A 22476-nucleotide genomic window follows, 5' to 3' on the forward strand; every position below is an offset into this window, starting at 1 on the left:
GTTAAATTGACTATTTATGAAGGTATTCATACTGCTTTGATTCTTTCACTAAACAAAAGCATTAGGAATGTTGCAAACTTTACAGCTATCATTTTTGGTAGATAAGCATTCTGTGACAACATGTGAGCTGATCTTCAGATCTCCTCACACTGTTACTGTCCAAATCAAACAGCGAAGTCAAGCTGAATAGCTTTGCAGCTCAGCAGTTTTGGTGGTAGTGAAGTTTCATCTCTTTGGCTTGTGACCACTCCTACATCTGCATAATAGATGGATTTTCCTAGGGTCATAGGTGGTTGTGTCAGACAATTAGATGGCATGCAGAGACTGTATTTCCCATAAGGCTATGTGAAAATGTACACATAAAATAACCAGAACTTCATTGTGATATGTGAGAATGTGCACACACAAAACACTGCCAATTATATGGTACTATAGTATTCAGTACCAATTAACCTGGTGAAAAGGGTTCAAGCTGCTGATGACAAGGCAAATTGATTGCCAGAACTTGACTCCCTCCTTGTGACTGACAAACAGAATGTGAGCTGAACAGAATGTGTGCTAAACAAAATAGCAGGCTCAAAAATGTGGAGGGAAAAGGGTTGAATGTTGAGACCAGTGAACAAGTTCTGAATGATGGAGGACAGGAAAAAAGAAGAAAATAGTTTAATGTGTTGGTTGTTCAGTGTCTTGCACTATGGATATAACCAGAAATGTGGGGAAAACAAACCGACCCTGGTTCTTGTAACCTAGACCAAATAGCTGGAAAGCAGTAGGAGAGTTTGGAGCAAATAAACAGCTAACCCTATCAAAAACCTATAGAACAATTACAGAAGATAAAACCCTTCTACTGCTGAGTAGAGGTTGAGGAAATGAGATCATTGTGATGTATCAATGCAGAATGTTAGTTCACCACTACCCAGGGTTGCGACTGCTGAGTTTTGAGTAGAATCCAATGTGGGTAGCCTATGCTGAACGATGAGAATTACTTCACATGGCAGCATGTTGTCTCATTGGCAAATTTCATTGCCTTTGCTACTGTCTTACAATACTTGCAAGTAAAGGTACCATTTTCACTTTTCAACTGAATCGGCATCCAATAGCATAAGGTTGTCAGCTGTTTACTTCCAGCAGTGTTTCCTATAAGCTACCACTGCAATTGCCTTCACATGCAGCACTTTCCCCTGTAATGTGATATGTGACAGTATTCTGACTGGATAATGGGGAATGATGGAGATGGTTGAGGGAGAAGTTGAGGGCAGCAGAAGGTGTAATTACCACTTTTCTACTTGTCACACCATTTCATATTGTGTCCTTTCATTCTACTATGCAATGTTTTCACGAAATGGTTATTTCCACCTTTGATAAAACACAGGAGTGGTTAGAAAAGGTTACAAAATATGTTTAAAAAGGCTGCAAAATATGGACCTAAAGGAGAGGTAGAATATTTGCATCAAAATTTAAGAGTCTCTAAAGAAGTAAAGGCTGAAATGCATTTTGTTTTGCATTCATAAGAAAATACCCCAAAGTTGTAGAATTGTCCTCTTGGCAGTGACAAAGTAAATATGGCATAACTTTCTAGCCAGATAAAAATCTGATAGCATTTCTAAGTTATTTCAAAATGATCTGTTATAAAATATGGGCTGAGTTAAGTTCTCTGCCTGTTCTTGTTGTAGTGCACCTTTGTCTTTCAAATCAATGATGTGTTTTAGGTCTTGATGAAACCTATTTTTCAGGTACTGGAGCAGACTATTTTATTCTTTAACTGGGAAAATGTATGGCATTGACTCTGTCCAAATATTTATTACTAACCTTGTACTTATATCTTGCATTTTATAGTACCTTTGTTGTAATAGAAAAAAATCTTACTTCAGCTGAATAAACCATGAACAGTAAGATAAGTAAGGTGTTTTTTTGTCTCATAAAATTGGGGATAAATCATCATTAGCTCAACATAATAGCTTGTATCCAGTGATGAGCAAGTGTAAATTTAAATTAATTGTTCTGTTTGCACAAGATCTTGTGAAATATCTACTGTAGAGCTTTCTTCTCTATATCAAATGCTGCTCCGAAACTGCACGCACAATGTGTTGCACAAGCATGTTTAATTTAATGCAAGGGAGTAGCATGAGATTTTTTTTCACACGTCCACTTGAGCAAGATCCCTAGCACATGCAGAAATCTTCTGATGGACCCAACACAATATTCTTGAGTCTTCAGTTCTGAAGTGAGTCCCATTCCCAGCTTCCATGATCTATTTCACATATTCATGAGAAAATTATTTTTACTCTGCAGGTGACTTATTGTGTTAGGAGCTGCATATACGATGGACACAGAGCTGTGGAGCTGGTTTCATGCCACTGATAAACTCAGGCTCAGAACTATCAGCTGAGGAACCATTAATATCACCCAAGGAAGAACAGGAGAGTCATGGAGAGTCAGCTCCCTCAGACCCTGACCCATTAGCTCCAGGGGTTGATTCCAAGAAACCTGCCACTGAGAATACACCACCAAAATTTCCAGCTGCTCTCTCATATCCCGAGACCTATATAGCTATGCCACACAGGGTTTAAAGCATTAGCCTGCCAGGATTCTTCCCAACTCAGAAGGAACAGAAAATACAAAGGGTTCACACAGAGGCAAACTAGATAAATTGCAAGGCCAGGCTAGGAGCAGTATTCTGGCCCAATTAGGATCTAGCCAAGCAGAGGCATAGCTAGGAAAAATGGAGTCATGGGCAAAATCTGAGTTTTCCATTTCTCCCCCAATGGGCAGCCACCCTCTCTCACCACGACCAAACAATTTACTAGCAGCATAGCCCATTGCTGGGGAGATGCAATGGGCTCTAGAAAAGGGTGGAAGAGGAAGGATCTCCCTTGCAATGGGCTTTAGTGGGGCTGTAGCAGCCAGCACCCCACCCTTGCTCAAGGTGTGGAACTTTCCTGGGTGTGTATCTGTGGCTCGGGGGTGGGACAGGTTGAAGACTGTGGCTTGAGGTAGGAAGGAAGGTGAGGATAAGTGCAGGGTGGAGAGGAGAGGGGTGGGGGAGGGTGGCAAAGTAAGGCCTGGAGTGGAGGAGGATGGAACAGACTGGCTTGGGGTGGTGGGAGGTTGAAAGGGCAGATTGGGAGAGGGTGGAGTGGGAGGATTCAGGTGGGGAAGGTAAGAAAGGTGATGGTTCTTGTGGGGCACGGTGGCAAGGTGAGGCATGGGGGAGGGTTGAAAGGTAAAACTTAGGGTAATGGGGTAGAAGGTGTGGCTGTGGTGGGGGATAGTTGTAGGAGAGCATGAGAGTGGGTAGGTTAGCAGGTTAGTGCTGGGATGGGGCAGGGTGGCAAGGTAAGGCTTGGGTGGGGAGGATTGGAAGGTGTGACTAGGGGTGGGGGAGGGTAGAAAGATTAGGATGGGGTGGTTAGGGCAGGGAGGAAAGTGGATGGGGGGTTGGTAGGTGAGTATGGTTGGGTGTTAGTATTAAAGTAGGGGAGGGAGGTAAAGTCAGGGTAGAGGTGGGGGAAGGTTAAAAATGAGGGTGGGGGTGGCAGGGCCTGGGGTTGCTCACTGGGGTGGGGGGAGGCCAGGGAGGGCCCATGTAGGTGCTCCACGAGCCGGAGCTTCTTTGCTGGGGAGGGGGGAGGCAGGGGAGGGCCCAAGGAGCTCCTCCATATGCCTGGGCTTTCTTGCTGGGCCATCGGGAGGCAGGGGAGGGCCCCTGTGGATGCTCCGCCTCTGGCCAAGTGAATTCCAGAAGCTGCCTGAAGAATAGTTGGGGCTACTTTTCCCCCAGTCTATTTATGTGAGAGCAAGGAAGAAAGCTTGGCTAATCCAACTGGTCTGTTAAGCGCACTAAACTTGCGCTCTGGACCTTGTCCACTTCTATACCTGCCAAGCCACAGTTGGCAGTGCAAATCCCTGCTTTTGAGGAACCTGCTGGGCTAAGAAGCTTGAGGCCAGAACAGCTGCCCAGTTTGCACATGATGCACATCCGCATAGTCCATAGAATTCCTTTAAATTCATTCAAGACTTGTGCAAGTGGATTTTTTTTTCTTTCTTGACTAGCTTTGGAAATTGTCCTCCATTTCAGAGGACTATGCAGCTTTGAGGCAGGATCAATTGTAAAACAAAGTTAGGTGCATACTAAGCATGCAGAATATGGCTGAATACTGATGACTGGCTTACCACCTAGGAAACATGAAAAGCTTGCTTCTTTGTAAGTGCGTGCTCAGCCCCTGCAATACAGATGACCAGGCTGCCTTTGCAATATTGCAAAGCTGCTGTTTCTTCATACCTAGTCACTGATTCATTCTGTTGCTATGGAATAAAGATTTTAGTTCGACTTGTCCTTCCACACACTGCTGCAGACTTGTCCCTCCACACACTTCTACTTTTTGGTACTTCGTTTGCAGAAGTAGATGGTTGGATGGTAAATTCAATCATACAAATTACCATAGAATTTAAATTATTCAAGTGCATTTTCTATATAGATCATTATTCGAGTGTGTTTTGAGTTACTGTCAATCATTCTTCAATTGTGGACACCACCTCTGTGAAAAAATGGAAGAAAATAAAATGGAAAAAAATGGAAGAAAATAACTTTGTCATCCCCCTCCTAAACTAGACTTCACCAAGCTCAGGTGGTATCCTCAGGACAGTCTCTGGGTGATACTATTTTGGTGCTACTTGCTTTAAAAATGCACCCCCTGCAGGTCAAAATGTGAAAAAACACCCCAAAAAACAGAAAATGTCAAACGGACCTGAATTTTTCAGATATACCTGGATTTTTGGGTGTATCCGAATCTGCTATTTGTCTTATTTCATGCGCAAATAAATCCGAATCTGAATTTTACCGAATTTTAGTATATTTACCAAGCCTAGTATGGAATAGATGAGGAATTGGGTAGTAAGGGTATAGTAATCAGATCTTGGAGTGGAATGGTCCAATGAACAGAACTGAATGACCCACACTTAGCACTGGAAGAACATGTTGTGAAACAATATCACAGACAGAGAGATATCCAGAGATATTGAACACTGGCTATTGAAAGAGGGGGCTTCTTATGAGGAAAAAGGGATTCTCAGGGTTCTGCAGAGGGATCCTTAATCTCCTCAGTCAAAGAGAGTTCCTGCCTTTCTAGGGAAAGACAAGACAGAAATCAACTTTAATGGTTGGGTCATTGGTCTAATGGTTTGAGACATCATCCTGGTGTTCCAGGCTCAGGCATGTCTCCCAGGGGGAAGTTAACTGATGAAATTACAGCTGCAAAACAATGGCAATGTAAATACAATGGTCATTACAAGTATTAGAGGAAGAATAATTGGGTAAGGACAACACTGGTCAGGCAAGAACATTCGAACATCCATTGCCTTCACTGTGATGTATGGCCCAGAACTGGAGGTGGGAACTCTCTCCAGGGCAAGGTCATTGTGTTCACTTAATCCTATAAGGAGGGGTGTGAGAGAGAAGCATTATGCAAGGCTGGTCTGGAGGGAGAGAATTCCAGATGTAGTTCTTTCTCCTTATGGGTGCACTGAGGCAGTGCAAGGAATAGGTTCCCCATTTTGGCACTGGATTGCTAGGCACCTAAAGGATTGCCTGAAGTGAGTAAAGATGCCACTGTCCTCCAAACAGGGTCTCCTTGGTCCACCATAGATCAGTCTGGCAACAATTCCATCATTGAGAAATATGATGGATATTTACCATTTGGCTTAAAACAACACTCATTACCACACAAAGATGCATGGCAGAAAAAATACATATACCATATATACTCGTGTATAAGTCAACCCGCATATAAGTTGAGGCACCTAATTTTACCATAAAAAACTGGGGAAAATTATTGACTTGCGTATAAGTCAATGGGGGGGAAATGCAGCAGCTACTGGTAAATTTCAGAAGTAAAAATAGATACCAATAAAATTGCATTAATTGAGGCATCAGTAGGTTAAATGTTTTTGAATATTTATTTCAAAGAAAAACAGTAAACTAGCTCTGTAAGTGGAAAAGAGGCTTCAACAAGAACAATTTGGTATCAACAATAACTTTAAAAGTAGAAAAACCTTAGCTTTTTTGTAAGGAAGGGTTTTAAACAATGGATCTTACAATAAAAACTGGAATGAACATGCCTGTTCACTGTGACTCAAAACTACCCTGCTTTTTAAAAGAATAGTCCATTATTTTTAGTGTACATATTTTTAAAATTGCACATAGCAGGTGTCATTTTAGAAGGAACATTCACACAACCTGTCAGAGGAGGAATGTTTATGTTAGCAGTACCAACATTTCAGAGTATCTTTAGGAGACCCTCCTGATGATACCACCCAGGTTTGGTGAAGTTTGGTTGAGGGGGTCCAAAGTTATGGATCCTCAAAATGTAGCCCCATCTACTATTAGCTCCCATTGGAAACAATGGGGGATGGGAGCACCCACTTTGGGGATCCATAACTTTGGACCCCCTAGCTCACCAAACCTAGTATCAACTGGAGTTTATCCTGATGATACCACCCAGGTTTAGTGAAGTTTGGTTCAAGAGGTCTAAAGTTATGAACCCTCAAAATGTAGCCCCATCTACTATTAACTCCCATTGGAAACCATTGAACCAAACTTTACCAAACTTGGCTGGTATCATCAGGAGTTTCACCTGATGATACCCTGAAATTTTGGTGCCGCTAGCTTAAAAACTGTGCCCCCTCGTGGCTGACAAAGTAAAAACCCTAAAATATTTTTTAAAATACACCTCACTCGTGTATAAGTCGAGGGGGGCTTTTTCAGCACAAAAATGTGCTGAAAAACTTGACTTATACACAAGTATATACGGTAGTTTTTAAAGGCCCAATGTGTAAGCTACTTGTTTAAACAAGCTGTTGTGGTTAAGGTGTCAGACTAGGATCTGGGAAACCCAGATTCTTATCCCCACCTTACCATGGAAACTTGCTGTGTGACTGTGATGGACTGCTGAAGAAAAGTGTAAATTGAAAATGTAGGTCTCTTTGAAGCAAAGCATTATTTGCATCCAGAGTGAGGAATAATGGCCTAGGAAGAGGCCGTCTGATTCGCCATGGCATCCTGCAATCTGATTGGCCTAATGGCTAGATGATAAAGATGAGGAAGTAAACTCCTTGAAATTATATTTTAGGTTGCTTTTGGGCTTTACAGTTCCTGGTGTTAAGAGCAATCTGCCTTAACTGTGTTTAAAACTAAATATCTCTGAGAGGAGTCGTTCAGTCAAAGTTTGTGACTAGTTTTACTAATATCAGCCTTTGAGTTGTGATCAAAACAATAACATACACAGATGGAGAGAACTGGTGGAGGGGTTTATTGAGGGGCCAAGCTCAATACTTATAAACCAGTAAGGTATATCTTCTAGTGAGATACAAATTCCTAGATCTAGTTAGTATAGGGTATCGGGTTTTGCTTTATGTTTTATGCTTTAGCTGAGGATTTTCTAACTGTGAGGCCTGTGGGGATATTGTGTATAAGCATCAAGGCTATTAGAACCCTGTTTGAACAAGACATTAGCCAGAACATCTGAAGTATAAGGAACTGTACCATCTAAGAAAAAATTATATATCTAAGCTGAACTGTAACTGAGAACTGAAACTGATTAAGTCTGTGCTGTGTTTGAAAAACAACATACTGGATCTCTGTGCCAAGCTCTAATGTATTTGTGTGTGTGTGTGTGTGTGTGTGTGTGTGTGTGTCTGTCTGTCTGTCTGTCTGTCTGTCTGTCTGTCTGTCTGTCTGTCTTCTGGCTTAGTTACTTCAGCCATTCAGTTCTCCAAGTTATTTATCTTCCTTTCCCATCTCTTCTCTGTTAATAAACCTTTTATTTTATTAAAGTTAAAAATATGTCTCAATACTTATCTTGTGTGCCTTATTAAGGGATTTGCCTAGAAAAGTTTAAAACAACAGGCATCCTTCACCTTCTTGATCAGTGTCATTGCTGAAGAAAAGAGTTTTAACTGCGATTATGCTACCATTTCTGAAGTAGCTAAGTCTCTAAAGGGAAAAAACAGGGAAAAAATCTGACAGGATGGGTCAGCAGGTAGTTTTCCTGCGTGCAGAAGTTGGAAAGGTGAGGGGCCCCCATCTCATTGACCTTGGACTAATCACATATTCTCAATGTTGGCAAGTGTTTGGATGGGAGACCTCTAAGGAATGCCAGGGGCATGATGAAAGGGCAGGCAGGTGCAAACCACCTCAGAATGTCTCTTGCCTTGAAAACCCTAGGTCCGTGGTGGCGAACCTTTGGCACTCCAGATGTTATGGACTACAATTCCCATCATCCCCCACCAGCACAGCCAATTGGCAAGCTGGCAGGGGCTGATGGGAATTGTAGTCCATAACATCTGGAGTGCCAAAGATTCGCCACCACTGCCCTAGGTGGTTTCCATAAATTCTCTACAACTTGATGGCAAAAAACAAACAAACAAAAAATCCCGAAGGGTGTAACTCTGCTTATGATTTTATGTCTCATTTGATTGGAGAGCTGGGTGTAATGAACTAGGATGTTCATTTGCTGCAACCCCATTAAAATGATAGTTACATGCATGCACATTAATGCCACCTTCAGCAGGTGAGTGAAATAGAATTTCCTACTAGATTATGTTCCATCAACTACTGGTTTTGCTAGATGATTTAGGCTGATTATACACTGGTGCTCTGTCGTGTGCTGAATGAAGATTCTTTTCAGTGAAGACCTTCTGTTATGGAGAAATGCATGGTCTATCTGTACATGAATTTTGAAGTTTAGTCATTTTTGGAGACCAAAAATTTGGAAGGAATGCCTTTGGCTGAAAAAGAACATATCAGAACCAGTGTGGTGTAGTGTAGATTAGAACTCTAATCTGGACAACAAGGTTGGATTCCCCACTCCTACCCATGAAGCTTGGTGGATGACCTTAGACTAGTCATAGTTTTCTCAGAACCCTCTCAGGCCCACCTACTTCATTAGGTGGCTGTTGTGAGGAGAGGAAGGGAAGGAATTTGTAAGCCACTTTGAGACTCCTGATAGTTGATAAAAGTGGGGTACAAAACAAAACTCTTCTCTCTTGTTCTCTTCTTTAACCTATGTTAGCTAACTGCAGTATACTTATTTTTTAATCTACAGTTAGCTTATTCTTTGCTGAAAGACTTGCTGAATGAAACACATTTAGTTTCCTTCTCACATGTGTTGTGTAGTTAAATGCAAATTAATCTGTTTTGACAAAGTTGAGCACTGAAAATACTGGTATTTATTCTCTGTATCAGCCATATAGACCAATTTTATGCTTGTTTATCTAAAATTGTTCTGCTTAATCCAATAAAACAAACCAAGCTAATATGCCTTCATGTTATATTGGAACCATGCATTTTAAGATGAGTCAAATACAAATACACACAACCCCCTTCTTCTTTTTCTGTGATAATTACCTGGAGCCAAAATATTCATTATCAATCCACCTTAAATTAACAACCACATTTCATAGGATTTCATGTTCCCAAACAGCCATTTCCTTGCAGCAATATTTTATCAGCCTCAAGATAATTGTAAACTACTGATAGTTCCTGCCCACACCCCGAAACCCAGCTTCCAGCTTTCTTGAACAGATACAGACAAAAGACACTCTCAGCTAGTAACATGCCTGAGTTTGCCATCAGTATAGCAACCAGATTTCTAATGGGAATCCACACATTCTAACTAAATAGATGGTGTACTTCTCAAGTGAGAACCAAGGAGAAAATCTTTCACATTTTGGTTCAATCCTGTGTCTGTGATAGTAGTGAGAAATTTATAGTGCAACCCTAAGGAGACTTACACCAGTTTAAACCAATTAATTTCCATGGTCTTAGACTAGTGTAACTCTGCATAGGATTACATAATAGCAATAGGAAACTTCAATGTCTTCAATCCCTTCAATGTTTCACAAAGGAATTGTAACTAAATTCCATGAGAGCTCATGATGGTTTTAGGGGTGCAATCAACTGCATAAGGGCTTAATTTCTTAATTCAATTGCTATCATAAATTCCTACATACATGCAGGCCCATTACAAATGTGGAGGGGGGCTAGAAATAAAGCCTGACTGAACTGCTCAGTGGCATTTTGAGATTATTGTTGCAATTAAGTAGGTGCCATTGCAGCATTAAAAATGCTGATTGATTTGATCTACAGTGCCATTCTCAGATGCGTCGAAGGACTTGCTCAAAAGCAAGGCTACCAGGAAATCACAAGATAGCTATTTGGATTACTTACAGGTCTGTGGATGTTTTTATGGTCCCCAGAAATGCAAGTGTGCAATAAGCACTTCAAGGCCAGAAAACACTAATGAGAATACTTCTGCACTGCTCCACCTTGAGAGCATTTTTTTAATCATTCTCAGTCAGAATGAATAAATTTATATTTCATGTTTGTATTTGGCATAATGAGATGCTTACTAGAATTCTATGAATTCTATGTATTGACAGGACTTAGGCTATTAATACTTCAATATAAGTTCAAGGAATGTATTGTTTTCTTTTCTATATGCCCATTTAGACAAACAGGATTCCATTTCTCCTTGGAGATATTGACCCTATTAAGAATTTTCTCACTTTGTGCTGTAGTTGGCAGGTATAATATGAAGCTCTGCGTCAATCATTTACAATATCCTATTATATAAAAGGCTAACTGTGGTGGTGACAACTCAGTTCCAGCCAGTTGCCATGCACACATGGGGCAGGGCTTAGACAGAACAGATAAAGAAACAACACAAGCAAAACAGTAACATGTGGTAGTTGCTCACTCCCTCGTACACTCACCCTTCTCCTCCCACTGCTGAATAATTAAAGGCACTTTACCATCTGTAGCTGCCTGAGGAGGAGTAAGCTCAGGAGTCGGCTTTTCCCTTCCATGGGAGGGTTGTGAGTGCTGGTGGTTGCAACTGTGCCATTAACTGTTGTGTGGTAATATAGGCATCGGGGAAGAAGAATAGGCAGTGGCATTGTGCCAACAGGGCAAGGGGGCACCTGTGGGGGGTTGTGGAGTGGGGGTTCTAGGCATTCCGGGGGCATTCTGGGGCAGGGTCAGGTGGAGGCATGGCATGGGTGTGGGGTGCACATCCCTGGGAGTAGGCATCTGGGAAGAGGAAGACAAGGAGGAGAAAGTTGTTTGACCCCTTGGTGGTTACCATTAACCCTTACATGCCAATGCAGGCATCTGGGAAGAGGATGAAGATGAAGTGGGAGGTAGTGATATGGGGCCAAAGAGGGAGGAAAGGCAGGAGAGTTCATCTCCCTTCATTGGGCACTGTTAACCCACCAAGAGTTTTCTAGAGCCTATTGTATTTGTTCATACAACAGTCTTTTGTGCTAGTTTTCTGTACAGTAGTGGCTTAGAAAGTAGAATATATTTGGCAGGAATGTGTGTATGTTTTAATTTACGTACTGAACATACATCTAGGTAAACCGAACTAGAATAAACATGGACTGTCACTGGGTATTATATATACACATCCTCAGAGAAAAACTGTCTTATGATGCCCCCACAAGGTTTTCAAGGCAAGAGGAGGTGATTTGCCTTTGCTGCCTCTGCATCATAACTCTCATGATCCTTGAATGTTTATTTTATTATTTTTTAAAATATACCATGCTCATATGCACGATTCATAGGTTGTTACAACATTAAAACACCCTATCATTTTTAAAAACACTACAACATACCCTTACCCTCACCCCAACCAGCAGTGTCACAGAGGGGGCATTCAGGGAGACTAACCAAATGCCTGTGCATCTTTGGCAGGTGCCTTTACCCATAAAAGGTTCTTATGGGAGGTTATTTCAAAGTTCGGGGGAAATTGCAGAGAAAGCCCCACATGCTCCTGCTCCCTTATCTCAGCAGGGTGGTACCCCAAGGAGAGCCTCTCCTGTGACCTCAGTGCCCATGCAGGTAAATACAGGCTCAGGCATTCCTTTAGGTAGGCAAGGTCTAAGCCATTTAGGGCTTTGTATGTTAACACCAGCACCTAGAATTGGGCCTGGAGTGAATTGGAAGCCAGTTTAGTTCCTTGAGGAATTGGGGGGAAAAGCATGATGTGTGTCCAGGCAGATGTACCAGCAAGCAGCCTAGTTGCAGCATGCTGCACCAGCTCCAGGCTCCTGATTATCTTCAAGGGTACTCCCACATAGAGCAGATAGATCGCTTTATAGTAATCCAGTTGAGCAGTTACTGTTACCAGACAAACCTATGGTCGGTTGGGGGAACCTTGTTTTAAAGACAGCCATGTCTCTACCCATCTCTGCTAATTCTTGGGGTGTCTAACAGTGTACTTCCAAACTGGGTACACCTTTCTCTGCATTGGGTCAGTGTACCCACAAGACATACAGTAAGTAAGAACATTTTCCTGACTTGTACTTGCCAACCTTTGCCTTGCAAAGTCTCTATCTCATATTGTTCCTGACAGGATTAAGAGCTCACACGCTCCAGAGGGACATGAAAAACAATTTTGAAGAAGTGAAACGGGATTTAGGACGAATGAAACAATTAGAGGAAATTATTCTGGAGACAAGGCAGGATGTACATGAGACAAAACAAGAAGTACAGGAAATGAAACATCATCTAGGCGAATTAGAGGAAAAGATCGAAGACAAAGACAAAAAGATATTAGTGCTGGAAGAAAAAATGATGCTAATGGAGTTGAAGAGCAAAGAAAAATTGATACAATTGAGAGGGTTAAAAAATAAAAAAATGAGGATCTTGGAAATAGAATAATTGCAGAACTAGCCAAATTCATCAGCTAGGAAGAGGAGGTATTGGATATGGAGATAGATGCAATTTATAGAGTCCACTCCAGGTATGCAAGGGAAAACAAAACCCCAAGGGATACCATAATAGTTTTCATCAAAAAAGAGACTAGAGATGCAATTTTAAGAGTACAGGTAAAAGCAAAATTAACATTGGAAGATGAAGAGGTGATATTCCTGAAAGAGCGTCCGGCAACTATTCAGAGAAGGAGGAAGAATTATTTTCCACTGGTGGATGCCCTTAAGAAGAAAGGAATCATGTTCAGATAGGAAACCTTGGAAGGACTTACCTTCTCCTTCAATGGCAAACAGTACACAATTGACTTGGAACAAAAAATGACAGAATTTTTGGAATGAAACAAAAAAAGGCCTGATGAAATAGAATATAATGAAGACTCTATGGGTAATATGTTTATTGATTATTGATTATTTTAATTTATGGATTGTAAAGATTCAGAGAAAACACTATGAATCATAAATACTTGGGTGCTGTGTGGTCTCAGGGCTGTATGGCCATGTTCTAGCAGTTCTAGAACATGGCCATACAGCCTGGAAACCACATAGTACCCCAATGATTCTGGCCGTGAAAGCCTTCGAAAATACATGAATACTTGATTTTTATTTTTCTATTTTCTGATATTTAGACATTTACAGAATAATCAAACAACTTGAACATAATCTGAAATTTAATTTACACACATAGACTCACTCAAATTAATTAATATTGATGTAAATAGCAATACTGAATATCAGTTGATTAACGATATATTTTCTCTCCACACTAGCGCAAATGAACTTACAGGTAATGAGGTAAGTAGGTAGTGGGAAAGTAAAGTAACAGGTAAGACTTAGAAGAAACTGGTAAGTATGATTAAATTAATATAGATACACTTTCACCTTTCCTAGTATTTACAAATTTAAAAATAAATGCAATTAAAATTATTAACATGCAATGTAAATGGAATGAACTCCCCACAAAAGCATAAAAAGGTAATCAACTTTCTATACAAACAATCTTTAGATTTGATTTGCCTCCAAGAAACACACATTAAAACAAAAGATGAGAAACTTATCCAGGAAGAAGCTTTAGGAATATTATTCCACGCAGCATATACATAAAAAAGAGGAGTAGCAATTTATGTAAAACAGAACCTTAGCTCCCATTTACTATTTAAAGATACACAAGCAAGGTATGTAGGAGTAGAGGTAAACATCTCGGGAAACAAAACCATGGTAGTAGGAGTGTATGCTTCTAACAATCCTAAAAGAGAATATTACAAAAAATTAATGAATAAGATCCTCTCTTTTCAATATGAGAACATAATATGTCTGGGAGACTTTAATGGAGTCATAGATCCAGATCTAGATAAAACTAAAACACAGACTTCGGAGAAAAAAATAAAAGCGAGAAAAAAAAGAAATTGCCTAAAACTTTCTTTGACATGTTAGATAATCTTCAATTAAAAGATATTTGGAGAGAAAAATGGAGCAGAAGCTGAGATTACACCTTTTTTCTAACAAGCATAAAATAGCTTCAAGAATAGATATGGTGTTGGCAACTAAACTATTTTCATTTAAAACACAAGATATCTCAATTTTAGCAAGGCTGGTCTCCGATCATAACCCCATAAAGTGGACAATAACAGTAACATCACAATTACATTTCTGGAAATTAAAAGATTGGCTACTAGACAACCCAAAAATAATTAATGAATGTAAAACAAAATTGAAAGAATATTTTCACTTCAATGATGGTTCGGTACAAAATGTAAATATGATATGGGATGCGCATAAAGCCTACAAGAGGGGAATAATTAGACATGAAGAAATTAAGGTAGGGAAAACAAAAAAAGGAGCAGGAATTATTAATAAAGGAACTTACCACGCTGGAACAGGAAGAGAGATATCACCCTAAAAATAAAGAAATAAGAAACAGAATTAAAATTCTTAAAGATACCATTCATGGAAAATGGCAGGAAGAAGCGCTAGGCAAACTAAGAGGAAACAAGCAAAGGAACTTTTATAACGCAAAAAATATAGATAAATGGGTCACAATGCAATTAAGACACTGTAGGGGTGAGCCCGCGAACCCAGCAGAACCGTAGAGAGAGCGCTTGGAATGCCGGTGCCGGCTATGGCCTTCTGGGCGCACACGCTCCCCCAACCCCCGCTCCCCCGTGAGTCACGGGTCATGAACTGCCTGACTCGCGGTCGCCAGGTGTCCCATACAAAGGGACAAAAGGGCTCTTGCCCTCAGGTGAGGATTAGACCCAGACGCGGATGCTTCCTCCTGCACGTAGCAGCCCGATGAGATCATGCATCATATGATGATCTCCCGTTCTCCCGCTCTCCCGCTCTCCCGCTCTCCCGTCTGCCCGACCTCTTTACACGCCCCCAGTGAAACCCTAATAAAAGGTGTGAGGGGCGAGCACACAGCAGAGTTGCCAGGATCATGGGATCCCGCGCTTCCTGCTACTGGCTCTCTCCACCAGATGAAATCTCCGCGTCTTGTCTCTTCCTTGGGGCCTCGTGGGCAAGACTACAAGCTGGTGCCGAAACCTGGGAATCCTCGGACCTCCACCCTGCTTATCGTCGCCTGGGAAAGGGCTTCTCGGTACCGACCGTCCGCTGGATCGGCGCATCCTTGGACCCACCCCCTCGGTATCGACCGTCCGCTGGATCAGCGCATCCTCGGACCCGCGTTCTAGGACACTCTCTCGTCTGACGAACCACCGGTAAGTATGGGCGCTTGCAAAAGCACGGCTTATGACAAGCACGTTAGTGAGCTGAAGGCACTAATGAAACGCAGCAGAGTCCCAGTAAAGAGAAGGGATCTGCGCGAATTGGTTGAGGAGATTGATAGGCAATGTCCATGGTACCCAGAGAGGGGGACATTGAATCTTAAGGACTAGGAAAACATCGGGCGCACTCTGCACAGAGAGCCTCGCGCGCCGGTGTCGCTGCTACTGACGTGGCGACAATGTTATGTCGCCATCAGCCTGCAGGTCCATGGTGTCTTTGCCATGGATCTCCCTCCTTTTGATCTTTCACCTACAATTTCAAGCCCGGAATTTTCTCTATCCACTAAACAGGACGCCTGTCCTCCTCCCGTTTCACTTGCTTCGTCTCCTCATTCAAACTCTCCCGCTCGTACTCTCGCAGCCCTGCCTCCTCCTCCCTTCACTCCGCCTTCTGCTCCGCTTCCCCCTCCTGTTTCCGAAGCCACCACACCTCTGTCAATGCCACGTAATGGCGCGAGTTTCAAAACTCTAGCAGAGCGTATTAGCCACGATCTGCAGAGGAAGGAAACCCTGACGGAAGACGATGCCGACCTCCTCGCTGTGTGCCCCACCCACTTCACCGACCACGTGGGGGAGGATGGCGTCATCCAGCGAGTTGTCGAGTATCGCCCCATAGGTTATAATGTTCTCACTGAGCTCCGCAAGGCAATACGGGACGTGGCAATCACCAGCCCCTATGTGAGAGGCATGTTGGAGGCAGTTATGCAGAATCACATAATGGTTCCGGAGGACTGGAAGACCACTTTCCACATGCTCTTGAACCCTGCGCAATATGTTGTCTGGGAGAGCGAGTACCGCCAACAATGCATAAGCAGAGGAGCAGCCTCCGGCGGTGCCTATACTGCTGCGCAGCTCTATGGCTGCGAAGGCTTCGCCCTTCCCAACGCGCAGATTGTCCTGCCGGAGGCCACCCTTAAGGTCGCCTCTGACTGCACCTACAAGGCGTTTTTGAGAGTGCCCGCTGCCGGACAGCCAACCCAAAGCTTCTCCAACGTCCGGCAGAAGCCTCAGGAGCCTTATGCTGAATTCCTGAACAGGCTCCAGGAGGCCCTGCAGAGGCAGGTCAACAATGACGTAGCCCAGCACGAGCTCCTCATGCGCCTTGCCAAGGAGAATGCCTCCGCCGAGTGTCGCAGGGCGATCACGGGTTTAGGGAAGAACCCCGAACTGGCCGATATGCTTAAGGCTTGCCAGGATATCGGGTCTCCCGCCCACCAGGCCAGTCTCCTGGCCGCAGCACTCTCCGCCGCCAGGGAACAGCCCCGAGGCGAGTGCTTCAACTGCGGCAGGCGGGGGCACTTCCGGAGGGATTGTAGGTCGCCCGGTGGGGGGGCTTACAACCCTGACGGAGGAGGGTCCCCCCTGGGAGGCGAGGGCCCTCGAGGAGACGATCAGCCGGGCCTCTCCCCAGCCCAGGGCCAGGGAGTAGAGCACCTAGACGACCCCAAGAGTAGAGACCCGCGTTCAAACCACCCCCCTGTGAGGTCCTCGTTGCTCCAGCCCAGTACGGTGATCCCACCCCCCCGGAGGCCGTCGGGTTAGCTTTGCCCGGGGCCTCCACCATTGAGCAGGGGTTGTTTGTTGTTCCAGGGGACGCTGACTCCACACCCCAGGGAGTCACTCGCAGCCAGGTGGGGACAAACCTCCCATGGGAACCGCCCAGCGGAGTCAGCTGCGCTCAGCTCATCCTGCTGCCACACACGCTACCCGCTGCCGATCCAATAAAGGCCACGAGCTCAGGTAACCGTTGAGGCCCCATCAGCGCCACCGTAGCGGCAGCAGGGACGTCCACCGGTGGCTCCCGCCAGTACCTGGGGCTCGAGCAACAACTCACAGCCCGCCGTGTCTTTTTGGACGTCCACATTGACTCGTGGGGAGGGGATCCCAAGGGCCAGATTGAAGCAACCATGACTGGGATGAGTAAGCCCGCTCCCACCGCTCTCCCCCTCACATGGGTCACGGAAACCCCCGTTTGGGTGGAACAGTGGCCGCTGCCCAGAGAAAAGTTGGCCGCCATGCACCAGCTAGTAGAGGAACAACTGGCAGCCGGCCACATTGAGGTCTCCACCTCCCCGTGGAACACACCTGTGTTCGTGATCAAAAAAAAAGAACAGCCAATGGCGGCTGCTCCAGGACCTAAGGGCGGTAAATGCGTGCATCCAGCCCATGGGCCCCCTTCAATGCGGTCTTCCTAACCCCAATCTCATTCCCTCCGAGTATCAGGTCTTGGTCATCGATCTTAAGGACTGCTTCTTCTGCATCCCTCTTTCCCCCGGAGACCAGAAGCGCTTTGCTTTCACCGTGCCTGTTCTCAACCATCAGCAGCCCACTGCCAGATACCAGTGGAAGGTCCTGCCTCAAGGGATGCTCAACAGCCCCACCTTGTGCCAGTACTTTGTTCACCATGCCCTGGCCCCATTCCGCGCCAAAACCCCTGAGGCACTAATCATCCATTACATGGACGACATCCTGGTCGCCGCACCAACAGTCCCTCCACAGTGGGTGGCGCTGCTAGCGGACACATTACAACAATCCGGTCTGCACATCGCCCCCGAAAAGGTGCAGAGGAAAGAGCCGTTTCTATACCTAGGGCACAAGCTCCTCCACTCTTACTCCGCTCCCATCCTGCCGGAACTGCAAATCCCAGATGCGCCCACGCTTCTTCAGCTGCAGCAGCTTCTCGGGACCCTTAACTGGGCTCGTCCCTTCTTTGCCCTCACCACCTCCTTACTCAGCCCCCTTTTCTCATTGCTTCCGCTCGCCAAGGGTCCTGGGGACAAGATCCAGCTCACCCAGAAGCACAAGAACGCCTTTCAGGCAGTAAAGGAGGTCCTGGCTCGCCGATGGGTGGATCGGGTCCCCCTCCGGGACCAGCCGCTCTCTCTCTTTCTTTTGAGCACGCCTCCTCTTCCAACCGGGGTCTTGGGATACACCAAACCCCCGCAAACCTTCTTAGTGGAGTGGCTCTATCTGCCAGGCGATCGTTGAGCAAGCCAACCGCACCTTCAAGGAAATTTTGGCCAAGCAAACTAAAGAAAGGGGAATAGGTGGCCCCCCCAACTTAGGGCTCGTCCAGCAAACGGTATCAAAAGTGCTATTCACCATCAATCACTTAAACTTGCTCGCTCTACCCTCTGGGCAGCAGATCACCCCCATAGAAAGGCACTTCAGGCAATCAGAGCCCCTCCCCCACGCCCAGGTCTACTACCGCCAGCTCCCGGACCGGGCTTGGCGGGGCCCGGCCCCCCTCATAACCTGGGGAAGGGGGTATGCTTCAGTCCTTCTCCTTACAGGTCCCCTGTGGATCCCAGCTCACCATGTCCGGCCAGCTCATGGGGCAGCACCAGAAGGAAACTGACCCCACCCCGGAGATGGAACAGACCTCCCTGAGGGACCCTGCCCCGCTGCTTCAACGGAGCCGCCACCAGCACCAGAATGGTCCGAAGGCCCGGACGACCTAGGGGGACATCAGGACCACGACCAACCAGGCTCAGGAGCTGCCGCTACAGCGTGGCCGCCCCGAAACACTCGGGGATCCCGGCGTTGCCATCTTTGCGGCTACTGCTGCAAATTCCACAGTCACAATCAGCTGCTTGCCTTGCTGCCTCCCGCCGGTGACGCTCGGTCACCCCCTCATGGATCTTAATCAAATCAACTTCGGGGAGCAGCTTGCCGCCGCTGCCAACGCTCCACCTTCTCGCCTGGAACAGTATTTGGAGGCGGGGAGTCTACTGATTTCCTGCCAAATTTCCCGCGAACTCCTGGAGACCTCTCCGCCGGGACTCCTTGTTGCCTTAGCTGTCTTACCATCGTCCTGCCTCAGGGTCCGCCCTGGGAGCCCAAACGGCGTCGCCGCTCCACTCTTCCCCTCGACCCTTCCTGCCGGAGCGACACGGTTGCTCTCTCCAAAGCCAAGTATGTTTCCCTCGCAACCTCCCTGGTGGGAGTCCCAGGACTCGCCACCTACAACGCTAAGACTATTGGCCGGCTGGCCCGTTCCTTTGCGAAGTCCATTAATTCCACCTCCACTGCTCTGGATGCCCTGGCCTCCGAGCAACAGGAACTTCGTCAAGTGACTTTAGATAATCGTGCCACTATTGATTACTTGCTGTTATTGCATCACCAAGGTTGTGAAAAGGTACATAATATGTGTTGTTTTAATCTATCTGATAACTCCCATTTGATTCATATGAAAGTGCGTGAGTTGCAAGATGTTGTATCTAATCTGAAATATGATGTGTTGCCCCACTGGTGGTCAGCCCTTTGGAGTTGGCTGCCAGGGGGATGGTTAAGCGCTGTTGTACAATTCTTCATTGGTTTAATCATATGCCTCGTTGTGGGATCTTGCCTTCTTCAATGTGTATCTGCTTTTGCCTGTAACGTTTGTAAGAGACCCTTTGACTTTCCCCTACGTCGCAACCAGGTCCTCATGTTGCACAAACAGCTCAGCCAGTTTGAGTGAGTTCCTGGGGAGGCAAGCATCCCCCTAAATTGCCCCAACTGATTCAGCTTCCTTCCTAAAACGTTAGAAACGGGGAGATGTAGGGGTGAGCCCGCGAACCCAGCAGAACCGTAGAGAGAGCGCTTGGAATGCCGGTGCCGGCTATGGCCTTCTGGGCGCACACGCTCCCCCAACCCCTGCTCCCCCGTGAGTCACGGGTCATGAACTGCCTGACTCGCGGTCGCCAGGTGTCCCATACAAAGGGACAAAAGGGCTCTTGCCCTCAGGTGAGGATTAGACCCAGATGCGGATGCTTCCTCCTGCATGTAGCAGCCCGATGAGATCATGCATCATATGATGATCTCCCGTTCTCCCGCTCTCCCGCTCTCCCGTCTGCCCGACCCCTTTACACGCCCCCAGTGAAACCCTAATAAAAGGTGCGAGGGGCGAGCACACGGCAGAGTTGCCAGGATCATGGGATCCCGCGCTTCCTGCTACTGGCTCTCTCCACCAGATGAAATCTCCGTGTCTCGTCTCTTCCTTGGGGCCTCGTGGGCAAGACTACAGACACAAAAAGGAACAGAGGACAATAACTAAACTAAAAGTAGATCAGTTGATAACTGCACCTCTACAAATACAAAAAAACTTATAGAATACTATTCACAATTATATAAAGAAAAAAACAAAGGAGGCAACACTAGAACAATACATTAAAGACAACATAAAAATAGAAATAGGACAGGATCATGCAGAGAGTTTAAATAAGCCAATCACTTCAGAAGAGATTCAACAAGCAATAAATGGGGCAAAACCCAACAAATTTCCTGGACCAGATGGGTTCACAGCAAAATACTATAAAAGCTTACAGGAAATATTGATATCAAAACTGAAGGAAATATGTAACAATATTCTAATTACTGCAAAAATACCAGACTCATGGAACCAAGCTATAATCACACCGATCCCTAAATCATCAGAAGAAGTTAGATCAGTAGAGACCGATCTCATTGCTTAATTCAGATTACATGATATTTACCTCCATTCTGGCAATTAGAGTACAAGAAATGAAAATCACTATATACATAAGGATCAGACAGGTTTCATAAGAAATAGACAAATCACAAGTAACATCAGGACTGTAATTGATATAGTAGAATTCCTAGATTGGACCCCGAATCTCAAAACAGCTTTAGTATTTGTGGATGCCGAAAAGGCATTCGACAACGTCAACTGGGATTTCATGAAAGCTACTTTAGCATAAATGGTAATACAAGGAAATTTCATGAGGGCAATAAATAGCATTTATAGCAAACAAAAAGCAGCTCTAAATATAAATGGTGCATTAACGAAAGAATTCCAGATACAAAAAGGAACAAGGCAGGGGTGTCCTCTATCACCCCTACTTTTTGATATAGTGTTAGAAATTTTATTAGGAAAATTAGGAAGGGAAAATCATGTTAGAGGCATTAAAATAAAAGGCTCTACTTTAAAACTAAAAGCTTACGCAGATGACGTGGTCTTGTTTATTGAGGAACCAACAAATAATTTAAATAACACACTGAAGACAATAGAAGAATTCGGGCGTCATTCGGGTTTTAAATTAAATAAAAAGAAAACCAAGCTCCTAACATTTAAACAGGAGATTAAAAAGCTAGAAGATCTTTCTGGAGTACAAATAGTTAAAAGAGTAAAATATCTCGGGATTCAAGTGGAAAACAATAATAAACAAATCTTTAATAATAATTATAGAAACTTATGGATAGAAATTAAAAAAGATTTAGACAAATGGAGTAATATCATGCTTTCAATGTCTGGCAAGATAGAGGTAATCAAAATGTTGATTTTACCAAAACTATTGTTCCTCTTCCAAAATTTACCAATTACGAATAAAAAGATACTGGATAAATGGAAAAGAGAGTTAATGGGGTTCATATGGAAGGGGAAAAAACAAAGGATCAGATACACCTCAATGATTGAGGAAAAAGAAAAAGATGGGTTTGCATTCCCAGATTTAAAAACATACCATGATGCAGCTGCACTGATATGGACAAGAGACTGGATTCAATTAGAAAACAAAGAGCTACTAGATCTTGAAGGCTATGACAACACATCAGGTTGGCATGAGTATTTATGGCCAAATGTAAAAGGGAATTTGCTGAAATTCAAAAACCATTTCATTAGGAAAGCACTATTGGCAACAGGGGAAAAATATAGATTCAAGATATATGACAACATCTCATTCTGGGTGTCTAGATTGGAAGGCTGTCAAAACATACAGAATGCGAATAACAAACCATGGCTAACTTACAAAGAAACGCTAGTACAGGAAAATAACAGAACTAGGTTAAAAGATAGAGAGGAAATTACATTTAATGGGAAGGACTGTCACTGGTTCACATACCAACAACTTCAACAGCAATTTAACCAGGACAATAAAAAATGGAACATAAGGAATAACCCACCAGAATTTGATATAATCATGCT

This window comes from Sphaerodactylus townsendi, linkage group LG10 (genome assembly GCF_021028975.2).
Source record: "Sphaerodactylus townsendi isolate TG3544 linkage group LG10, MPM_Stown_v2.3, whole genome shotgun sequence".
Lineage (NCBI taxonomy): Eukaryota > Metazoa > Chordata > Lepidosauria > Squamata > Sphaerodactylidae > Sphaerodactylus > Sphaerodactylus townsendi.